General features: G+C 39.7%; 1 protein-coding gene across 3 annotated transcripts in view; it reads left to right on the top strand.

Moving 5' to 3' along the window:
• The window catches only part of rnf152 (ring finger protein 152), a 40,616-nt gene that overhangs the window by 15,634 nt on the left and 12,806 nt on the right, over positions 1 to 12,176 (top strand). Inside the window, exon 1 of one of the 3 annotated variants that reach the window (XM_017301740.1) lies at positions 4,957 to 5,301. The exons of the other annotated variants lie outside the window; for them this stretch is intronic. The gene's annotated coding sequence lies outside the window, so the exon portion shown is untranslated. Of the gene's footprint in view, positions 1 to 4,956; positions 5,302 to 12,176 lie in introns of those variants that run through there. 3 annotated transcript variants of the gene reach the window in all.

Here is a 12,176-nt window from a genome sequence, read left to right as displayed (position 1 = left end):
TCTGGCATCTCCAGCTTGCTGCTTATATATAGCGGCTGACGAGCCCCAACACACTTCACCTGCAGCAATCAGGCAGAGCTGAAACAAAAAACACAGAGCTCTCTCAAAAAAAGAGAGCCCCTAGAGGTCAGTGACCGTAACAGACTGTAATGTTTTCATAATGAGAAGAAAAGCTGCAGGCCAGCGACGCACAAATTCAGGTTGGAATAAATCACTGTCTGAATTTAAGTTCAAAGATTTTTTGTGTTGTTCATCAGTTTTTTTTTTCTTTTGCCTGAAATCATTTCATGCAAACTGGAGAGAAAATCCAAAAGAGGAGAATTGGTAAACACGCAAATGACGACTCGGCGAAAAACTGGCAACATCTCTATTACAACTGAAACGATTAATCTGATAAATGATGATTAATCGATTATTTAGATAACTGTAAACTACTTTAGTAATCAATTAATCTTTAGAATAATCAATTAAAGTCTAAACCAACTTAAAAGTAACATTTTAGCAAGATATAGGAGTTTGTTTTATATCAATAATGTCTTAATATCGATAAAAAGTTCTGGGTCCACTGGCTGATTATTTCACTGGGGAAAATGTCTAATAATAAGTAGAAATAATCTGACAATAGAGCTAATATTTTTTCATCAATATTAAGATATTATCGACTTAAAACAAACTCAAATTTCTTGCTAAAAAGTTGCTTGTAAGTTAGTTGTCTTATTCCAAGTGTACTAAGATATTTGCACTAAACTGAACCAAAGTATTTGGTCAGATTTTGTGTTTTTGCAGCGAAGTGGTCGTGAGTTTCCACCAAGTTGCCTGAGAAAAACAAACAAAGCCAGGAAAGTGAGTCATGATGACACACCTACAGACGGGCCGAACACCAAGTAACTGTTTCTATTGGACCGAACAACGACCCGTCTTCGGTCATAACAGGATGCAACGATGGTCGACTCCATTCAGGCCCAAACCTGGACCGCCTGAGCCAAGAGCTCCTGGAAACATGTTGCTATTGTTCTGCCTCCCAGGCTGATGGATGTCAGAAACTGTTTGGGGCGTGATGCGTTGCTTCTTTTAGCCTGCTTCGTGTTTTCAGACAGGTTCTGACAGGCACTGGGCTTTGGGTGCTGACACTGAATCAAAAACAGCTTCGAGTACTTTCTTGTACTCACTCAGGTTATCTTTGACTGACGTTAGGACCTAAAGGGGACCTATTACTCAAAATTTACATTTTGCACATTTTTGTAATTCCATTTGAGTTTCTACTGTTTCTAAAAACAGCCCAAATGCTTAAAACACTTTTTTTTTTTACAGAAAGTTGATGTTTTTTGGTGCCATTATCTTGTTACTTCTGCACCGTTACCTAGCAACACCAGCCAAGGCGAGCCCCGTTACCTACCTGGTTTTATGCGCTGTGCAATGGCTGCTGGAAGAGAAAAGTGTTTTGTTGTAGACTCAGCATCCAGAAACCACTTGCTGCATTTTTGTTGTTTGTACAGCTGGTTCCACTTCTGCTTTTCAAATATGTACGGTTGTATAATTGCGCATCTGTTTGCAGCCGTTTTCATGTGTGAGTTCATTCTGAAATCAACTGACTGAAATCTTATCTAAGAATGACTCTGTGCAAAATATGTAATGAACATGTTTTGTATAGACCAATCCCAACCTGTTCAGGGAAGGACAATCGGTCACCTTTAAATCTAGAACAGTTATCAGCTGGAGTGTGCAGGTGATGTTTTGATTTATTTGCAGGCATTTCGTTTTTTTTTCTTTCTTTTTTTTGTTGCCACTTTGCCGTTTCTCTTTGAGACTCCCGATAACGCTTTAATTTCGTCGCACCGGTACGTTTTCCGGTCCGGGCCGTGTCTGAATTTGCTCTGACAGAATTTTAAATGTCACCCATCTGAATCCTGCTCTCCCATTGTGCATCTCTATTCTTCTCATCCCGCCCGCCGTGCTTCCACAGCGGCGGCTCTGCGGAGCGGCGGACGCTCCTCACAATGGAGATGACAGGATAAAAAGAGAAAGAGAGGGGCGAAGAATGAGTGAAGAGGCAGAGGAGAATGGGAGGAGATGTGAAAAGGCCATGGAAGGAGGATAAGCCGCCACGTCTCTGTTGTCTTGACATTTCTCTCTGTCTCCCCTGAGAATGAAAACCCAGATATAAATGTTCCGGACTGATGATGGAGTGGAGGAGGAGGAAGAGGCGGAAAGGTGGGGCTGCGTCAGTTTTAGTTGAAGTTGTCACTGCGCGATCCGTTTTCATTCATAGTTCTCATGTGACGTCACGCTGCCAGGAATTTTGTTGCTGACAGCCATCTTGGTAGGTATCTGTAACTAACTGTCATGACAGTTGCTATAGGGTTGCTATGACAACAATAAACAAGCCACTTTCTGGGTCAGATACTTTCGTTGTTATAACTTTCTCTTGCACTTTGTCAAGACTTTCAATATCAATTTAATTTTGCTGGTCCCGAAGTCGAGGCTCATCTGCACTTGCCTGCCAAGATGGCGGTCCAGCGGTGTGGGTCACTTCCTGTTAAGACCAACCGTTGAAATACTTCCAGGGAGGGCTCCTTTTTCATTTTGTGTCATTATAATTGCAGAAATAGTGTATGATTTAAAAAGAATAACAAGAAAAAAAGATAAACGTTTTAACGCATTTTGCTAGACTGCTAAATACTTCGATTGTAAACGAAATATTTAATTTTGAGCTTAATATTTGGCTTCAAACTAAGTATTTATATCTAAATGTGTAGATTTCTAACTACATATTTCATTAGAAGTTAGCTCTAAATTAGATGTTTATTTTGCTAACTAGATATTTAGTTCCAAACATTAAATTTTCAAACTAAATATTTATTTTACAAAGTATTTAATACAAAAACTCAATATGCAGCTTTCTAACTAAATATTTCATTCGAAAGTTAAATATTTAGTTTATTAACTAAAATATTTAGACATTTCATTTTCTAGCTTTAGTTCAAAACTAAAATATTAAATTTTTCAAATTAAATATTTATTTTCCAAATTAAATATTAGCTATTAAACTAAATACGTAGTTTTCTAACTAAATATTCGATTTGAAAGTTAAATATTTTAAATATTTTCCTCCAAATTAAATATTTAGTTTGAAACTGTGACATTTATAAATATATGAATAACATTTTAAAAAATATGACTGTGAAAACTGTTTAAAGTAAATTGTTGATATTATTTTTTTTCTGTTTACCTTTATGAACATTATGCTTCCGCAGAAGGTCAAGCGGTGACACAAACGCATGAATATTGAATTATTGAATATTATATTCATGTCTAGCAGTGACTGATGTAATTAAAGGGTTTCGGCGTCAGCGGTTTGCGCCGGACTACTTTGTTTAAGAAGCGCTGAATCCGCCGCTCCCTATATTATGGTGGCAGCTGTTGCCGGTCGCCATGGCAACAGGAGGGTCCCACAGGTGTCCGCGTTAATAACCCGAGCGCTCCCGGAGTGAACCGCATTTATATTCAGCAGTTTGCAGCAGGTGCTGTTTATCCTCACAGCGGAGCGACGCTCACCTGCTGGATGGCGCAGGAAGCCGGGCGGCCGCCTGCAGCAGGTTTCCTCCTGCTCCGTTTTGAATTACCGCTCTGCCGATGAAGAATGGGGCTGACCTTTTACCGCCCGCGGTCCGCCGGGACAGAAGTTACTCCTCCTATTTATTTTTATTTCAAGCTGCGGCCGCGTTTTTGAAGAGTTCCTGCTTCTGGAAAAGTCTGGAAGGAAGTGAAAGTTCTGCTCGGGTCGGGATGAAGAGAGGAAAGAAACGAGAGAAAGAAAAAAATATTTAGGGTTTATTCTGTCTGTGGAACATCCATCCATCCATCCTGGTGTTTTATCATTTCTATGCTGATGACATTCATCTCTACTCTTCTTTTCATCCAGCTGAATATTCTGAGTTTTCCTCATATGAACTGTTTCAGTGGGTTGAATTAACGTTCCTCTGGTTTCAGTCTGAACTGTCGTCCTAACCGCTGAAGCCTTTTGACCTAATTTAGGTTTTAACACTTTTATCCTCTTCCTGCCTTTTCAAGCAGCAGATTCATCTTTTTTTTATTTTTTTTACCTTCTTTCTGTCATAATGTGTGGATTTAAAGTGGACCTAAATGCAGCAGGCAGATGTGTTTTAGTGAATTTTAATAAAATAATGAAAAAAAGAAAATCATGGAGATCACAGGGAGCCAGAGCAGAACAAAAAATCACAGGAAGCAGGGCAGAGGAAGAGCACACAGCACAATCTAACAGAGTAGGGTACTAACTAGTTACATTTACATAACTTTTTTGTAAAAATTTACTTTTAGGAGTATTTTTACCATGCTGTACTTTTTATTTTTACTTGAGTAATTTTATTATGAAGTATCGCTAACGTTACTTGAGTAAAATTTCTGGATCAAAAACAAAGTTTTTTTATCAAAAGAAACAGATTTGCAAACATTTTCTTTTACCTGATTTTATTTTTTTTGCTACTTATATAAATTATTGTAATTTTTGTCCTTAAAATACCTAAATTTCCACTTAACTATATATTTTGGTCCATCTGATGGTGTAATTTCTAAATCTTAAGTAATTGACAATTTGATCAGTTGCTTAGTAACTGAGTACTTTTTACCAAATATGTTTTTACTGCTAATTTTTGCTTTTACTTGCGTAAAATCTTTAGGGTCTCTGCTCACCTCTGGAATCCAGCACTGGAGAATAACTATGGATCATAATTAAACTAGAGGAACAAAGAATAACTAGACACAAGAAATAAACATAATATACTAGAGTCACTAAGGAAGGACTGATCCAAAGTAAAAGTGAAAAAAATAAACGAAGGAATACTGAATGAACGAACCTCAAACCAGCTTTAAGATTTTACTGCAGGTTATCAAACCTCTTCCCAGATCAGTCCAGAAGAAAACCGTCCAGTTTACTGTAAGTGGAATAACTTCCACTCCTCCCTCTTTTCATTTAGCCTCTCTGCAGCGTTTAGCGCAGCAGCTGCACTGTGTCCGACTGCTGCTTTTGGGATTGGTTTTCTCTGCGTGGCGCTCGATAAGCAGCACAGCTTTATCTGCATCCAGAGGCCAAACCTCGGCGAGTTTTGGGACCAGTCCTGCAGCTCTGCCTCCACCCGGACGGCCACTGATAATCTCCGCTCCTCAGGTGGCCTGGCTGGAGCTGCCGGATCCAAACAAGCCCCCCTCCTCGCTTCCATTCTCACTTTGCTCGCCGAATGAACGACGTTCCGCTTTGATGCTTTAAAAGAGAAACTCCAGATGGTGAGCAGTCGATAACCAGGGAACCATGCATTTTACAATAAGTCTATACATTGTTTAGATCGTTTTCTTAAGAATTTTTCTTTTTTTCAAGGTTTTTCAGGATTACCAGGCCTTTCACAATAAATCAGTTAATCACATGATAAATTAAAACAAGCTCAATAATTTCCAGCTGTATGATTGATCTTTTTTCTCCTTTTCTATCAAAGAATTGGATGACAAAATTCTTGACGTCCCTTGTGGTCTGGAGACAATAAACGCGTCCTAAGAGTCTGGCATTCACCCGATGGCGTGTTGGCAACCCTGCCTGATCTCCAGAATGTCTTCCTGCCTCTAGAATAAATGCCAGAGCTTCCGGTAGATGTGGTAGTTCAGTGTCGGAGCGCTCGCTCGTTCCTCCACCAGCTAGATCAAACTCGACACCAAAATGTAAAAAGAAGGAAAAACGAGACCAGCGTTCACTACATCAGATGGATTTGTGGCTTGACTCCATTTTGGATCAATATTCAAGCAGCTTGAACTCGTTTTTTAAAGCTGTTTTAATAAATAAAATCAAACCTTTAGTACGTCTTTAACTGTACTTTTTTATAAGACACATTATAAGTAGTTTTCTCTGTTTTCTGATAACCCTGGGACACCCAGACAAAGAAAAACATGAAAAATAATTATTTAAAGGTGACCTGTTAGGCTATACAAAACATGTTCAGTACATTTTTGCACAAAATCATTCGTAGATAATGAGATTTTAGTCGATTTATTTCTCCTGTCAGAATTGGCTGTTTTAGGGACTACTGTCACTTTAAATCATTCGGATTTAAAGTGACAGTAGTCACTGGCCACACCCACTAACTCAACATTTACACTTACATGTGAAAATGGCTGCAAACAGATGCGCAATTATACAATATATATATATATATCTTTGAAAAGCAGAAGTGGAGCCTTCTGCGTAAACAACCAAAATGCAGCAAGTGGTTTCTGGATGGATTGACAACAAAACTCTTATCTTTTTCAGCAGCCATTGTACAGCGGTAAAACCAGCTGACCAAACATTCTGCAACTGCTGGGGTTGCTAGGTAACGGGCGGAACGCTGCTGGGGTTGCTAGGTAACAGAGAAGTGCCTGCTGAGTCGTGACGTTACTTTCCGGAGGTTTTTGAAATGTCTCGTTTTCCAAACACCAAAAAAACATTTTCTTATTTCCAACTGGGTTTTTTTTTTTTTTTTTTTTTTTTTTTTCCGTTTTTTTTTTAAAGTTCTTGGACTGTTTTCAGAAGTAGTAGAGATCAAAATGGAAGTATAAAAACGTGCAAAATGTGAATTTTGTATAATATATCCCATTTAACTGTTATCATTTTGTAGAAATAAGTTTTCACTTTTAAATAAAAGGACTTTAAAAAAATTATTTTTAAATTCCCAGTTTCCTCAATCATGATTGATTCCTAAAAGAAACAAAAAGGCTAAAACATCCAAAGTGGTGAATACGTTTTATAGGAACAGTTTTTAACAAACAGGAGTCTGCTGGAGTGATAAACAGTCTCTGGTTTTATTTTAGCTCTACAGAGTGTAAAGTAAATGTGTCTGTGTGTCTCCATGTGTTTCCTCCACCTAAAAGCTTGATCCGTGTTTTGATGCTGTCGGCTTTATCGCCGCCCTGGTGCCTGAAAGGCATCTGCTGTCCTGACACTCGATGCCAAGCAGCTGATTTATGACCTCTGTAGCGCCGACTCCCCCATCTGTTTGTATTCGAGGAGTTTTTTTTTTTTTTTTTACGCACTCGGATGATTTGCAGCGTTTCGGATCAACCCCAGGAAAACAGCTGATTTCCTGGAGGCGGTTCGCCGCTCCTTTCCCTCCGTCTGCCAGGCGCTCTTCTTCCTTTATCTCGTCCTGGCATTGATTAACTCTGCGGGCGTCTTCGGAGCTTGTTAGTCTGTCAATTTTCTCACCAACTGCTGGAGTCATTAACATTTAGGGTTACTGTGCAAAAATGCCTCAGCAGGTGTTCCTGCTGCTCATTCCTCTCTGCACACCTGTGCTGCTGTCAGATATGGAAGTGTGACGGAAAAGATGCAAGAAAAACAAAACAAACCTGCAGCTGCTGCAGCTGCTGCTAGTGAACTCCTAACTTTAAAGTTACGGTGGGTAAATAGTTTCCACATTACGGATGGATGATATGGACTTATTTTGTGTTACTATTATGCCTTTGAAAAGCAGAAGTGGAGCCTATTATTTATTATTTCTGCATTACACAGAAATAATAACCACAGAAATATAGATACTGCACTGGAAAAAAACATTCCTGTTGTTGGTATTTGTTGTTATTTATGGATACTTTCATTGAAAAAACGGTGGAGAAAATGGTAAATCATCATTTTTGGAATTTGTGACAAAGATAAACACAAAATCTTATCAAGTATTTTTGTCTAATTTCTAGTGCAAATATCTTCATGCACTTTAAATAAGACGAAACTAACTTGGCAAGTTTTCACCAAGACATTGGAGTTTGTTTTTAGTAAATCATTTCAAAAATAATTGGTTATATTTGTGTTTTTGCAGTGTAACACTTATAAAACCAAAACTTCCAGCTGGTAATATACGTAAACATTAACTAAATGATGAGTTTGGTTTTCTGTGAAGCACAAAGTGAATGAAACCCAGTAAAATCTTCCCGTTGTGCGCTCCCGTTGCCTGGTATCTGCAGGTTGCAGGGCGAAGCGTCGTGTTTCCGCTGCAGCTCTGACGCCTTTCAGGGAAGCTTCCTGCAGCGACGCAGCGGCTGGCAGGCTATTGTGAGGCGGTTCCATTAGAGATACCTTGAAAGCATGCGAGCAAATGTAGCCGTGTTTGGCCTCCAGAGATGTTTCTGAAGGTCAGACATGTCAGCTGTGTTTGCACAGTGTTTGTGTGTTTAATGTTTGACATTTCTTTCTTTGTCCGGCTCTCTCGGCGGTGCAGCTCTTGTCTCGTGTGCAGAGAGCTTCAAAGAGAGATGATGCTGCAGGCGGATAATCACAGGTTCGTCTGGTACACCGGCCCTGTGGTGACTGCTCAGGTGGAAGTGGAGGAAGAGAGAGAAACCGGGCTTACGGCACAAAAATTAGCCAATAAAACGTCTGGTTTTACGCAACTGATCTTTTTTCACAAAGCATTTTTGTCAGTTTCTATTGCAAATATCTTATTGCACTTGAAATAAGACAAAACTAACTTAGAAGTAACTTTCCAGAAGGAAATATGAGCTTTTATAAGTCAGCAATTCCTTAATGTTAATATAAAAAGTTCTAGTTCCACTGGCTGATTATTCCACCATATAAAAAAACATTTTTCCTGTTATAAGTTAAAAAATCTGCTTTTTCTACAATATTTACCATTACTAAATTAGTTGACAATGATTTTAGTAATCATTCAATCACAATTAATCTGATCGTTTCAGCTCTAAAATATCCATCCATCCATTTTCTTACACCCTTGTCCCTTAGTGGGGTCAGGACGTACTGGTGCCTCTCCAGCTAACGTTTCGGGCGAGAGGCGGGGTCACCCTGGACAGGTCGCCAGTCTGTCGCCGGGCAACACAGAGACACACAGGACAAACAACCATGCACACACACACTCACACCTAGGGAGAATTTGACCAATTAACCTGACAGTCATGTTTTTGGACTGTGGGAGGAAACCGGAGTACCCGGAGAAAACCCACCATGCACAGGGAGAACATGCAAACTCCATGCAGAAAGACCGGGGCCGGGAATCAAACCCAGAACCTTCTTGCTGCAAGGCAACAGCTCTACCAACTGCACCACTGTGCAGCCCGCTCTAAAATATATTCACCAGAAAACAAGCAAAGCATCACATCTCAGAAGCAGGAAGTGACTGATTTCACCTTCTGAATTACGATTGATTTCTCTCTCTGAAGCTGCTGATTAATGCGTTTGGTTCAGCTGCTTCTCTGAAGCCATCGGTTACGTTTAACTCTAATTAAACGGGTCGTTAGGGAAACTGTCAGCGTGAGTAGCTGAGCTTTATTCAGTTTGAAATGTCTCAGGAAGTTTCTGTTGTTTTGTTGTCTTACAGCTCAGGGTGTGGAGATGTTGGTGCAAATTAATTAGAAATAACTGATAATTTGGAGGTTTAAGCTCCAAAAGCCGGTCGGTCAATCCTGATAATCATTCTGGAGGATTAGAGCCACAAAAAAACCTAAATAATAATTCTGACATCAATCTCAGAATTTTGACTTTAACTTCACAATCCTGATTTCAAACTCATGATTCTGACTGTATTCGCACAATTTGCACTTTCTCAGAATTGAAATGTTTTTTTCTCAGAATTCTGATTTTAGCCGCAATTTATTGGGCAGAATTTGTACTTTTTCCTCAGAATTCTTACTGTAATTGCAGAATTCTGATTCTGAACTCAGAATTCTGTCTTGAGTTGTAAAATTCTGACTTTTTTTAGAATTCTGACTTTAATCTGAGAATTCTGACTTTTTTAGAATTCTGACTTTTTTAGAATTCTGACTTTAATCTGAGAATTCAAACTTTTTTAGAATTCTGACTTTTTTAGAATTCTGACTTTTTTAGAATTCTGACTTTTTTAGAATTCTGACTTTTCTCACAGAAAATTAAAGCCAGAATTCTGAGAATAAAAACAAAAATATATCGTTTAATTTAGTGGCCCTAACTCCCTTCCATAGTTTTCGGTCATAATTCCTAAGTGATAAGACACAGACTGCATCCTGCATCCTGTCCTTCTTGGATCAAGGTGGGATTAAGTGCAGCAGGTGACCTGGACACCCTGACGGCCGCCACCCGCAGTAATGAGCAGCACCTGATGCCGCGGCATCAACTCGCCGTCCGGCTTTAATCCTGACAAATCGCCGCCTGGCTCCTCCGCTCAATCCCTTCTTATCTGCCTCTCCTGCAGATTCTGCAATCCATATCCTCTGCAGCAGGGCTCATTATCTAAAGCGAGCGTTGATGGGGTGCGCTTGATTTCCCCTCTGCGTGAGCTGGCGGAGGGGGGGCGGGAGGCGGGCGGGGCGGTTTCTGTGTGACCCGGGTCCCGGAGGTGAGCAGCTTCTGCTTCAGGTGTTCATGCAGGTAAGGAAGAGCAGCATGAACACCTGGATGACTGTCAGCACAGACAGACCAATCAGCAGGAGGGAAAACATGCAGAAATGGTCACCATGGCAACGTGTTGGTCTGACTAATGAGACTTTCAGGTTAAAATGATCTTCAGTTTATTCTAAACTCTAGAAAAGATTTATAAGATTTTAATAAATCCACCCATTTCCTTCCTTCCTTCCTTCCTTCCTTCCTTCCTTCCTTCCTTCCTTCCTTCCTTCCTTCCTTCCTTCCTTCCTTCCTTCCTTCCTTCCTTTCCTTCCTTCCTTCCTTCCTTCCTTCCTTCCTTCCTTCCTTCCTTCCTTCCTTCCTTCCTTCCTTCCTTCCTTCCTTCCTTCCCTTACCGAAATATAACACTAAAACTACCACTATAACTCATATAAACTAAACATTTAATTTTTAATTAGTAATAAATAATAAAAATTGGCCAACAAAAAGTCACAATGAAATAAAACTAAACTATAATAAACCTCAAACTGCTGTAAACTCTGATATTTATGTGTCTTGTTGGTTTTATCCATGAAAACCGACTGATGTTTCAGTTTCCGGCCTGCGGTGAGTCGGAGTTTCATGCCGATCAGTTTATCGACCCAAATCCTCCCCGGTGAAATATTCCTCTGTTTGAGCGACGCTCCCATCCTCGGAGCTGTCGCTCACGCTAACAGAGATAAACGGGGGAAGAGAGTGATGATGGCGTGAAAACAGCTGACAGGAACATGGCAGCCATTTTGTCTGAGTCCGATCTGCACAGGAAGTCCTGACCTCACAGTTTCCTTCGCTTTACTCTGACGAAGCTTAACGTTCGTTTTAAAACATATTTTATAGATCAGATGACCAGACTAGAGTTTGTTCCTTCAGCTGTTTCTGGATCAGTTCTGCTGCTGCTCCGTTCACAGGAAAATGATTTAGTTTGTTTCAACTCAAAGTATTTAGGATCGTAAACCAACCAACCAACATTTATTCTGCCTACTAAATCTAATTTAATGCCAAAATATGATTTGTTTATGTCTCTTTATTTGCCAAAAGCCAAGTAAAGAAATATATGTGGATTTGATCAAATAAGAAAATGTACTTTACTGATTGGAGATGTTTCCCATGTGGATGTTTCATTGAGAAATAAATATGTAGTAGCTACAATAATCTACAAGCAATTCAGTTTTTTTGTAACTGTTGGTGCAAACTATTGAATTTTCAGACCAAAGTCTTGACAGTTTAATAATCCGTGACTTTCCAGGTGTCAGACGAATGTTGCTTTACTCCTATAGATTCTTTTAATCAGTTTCTTTCGCTCATGCCTCTTGGAAAAAATGCAGCTTCTGTTTGAAATTACAATTGATTCAAAATGGAAGACAGAGATGATGGCGGCCGTCACAAAGGGGACGCAAAGACGTGGAGGGAAATTATGAAAAACTCAAAAGACGACGGCGCTAAAGATCGAAGGCGGAGGAACATTAGTGTGATCCTGAATAATCACAAAATCAATCAACAGGCTGTAATCCAGAACAACACGACCATGAAATGATTCAGTGACCTCAGAGGGGAAGTAGGACGATCAGAGAGACGGAGAGGAAACAACCTGGATTCAAATTCATCAAAAACAAAAAGTTATGAAACAAAAACAACTTAAAGGAAAAGAAACGACAAAACGATGAGATGCTAAATCTCCATCCATCCATCCATCCATCCATCCATCCATCCATCCATCCATCCATCCATCCATCCATCCAAACATCCATCCAAACATCCAACTGTCCATCCA

The sequence above is a fragment of the Poecilia reticulata genome, linkage group LG20 (assembly GCF_000633615.1).
Source record: "Poecilia reticulata strain Guanapo linkage group LG20, Guppy_female_1.0+MT, whole genome shotgun sequence".
Classification (NCBI taxonomy): domain Eukaryota; kingdom Metazoa; phylum Chordata; class Actinopteri; order Cyprinodontiformes; family Poeciliidae; genus Poecilia; species Poecilia reticulata.
The sequence above is the reverse complement of the archived record's forward strand: the minus strand, read 5'-3'. Positions and strand labels throughout refer to the sequence as shown.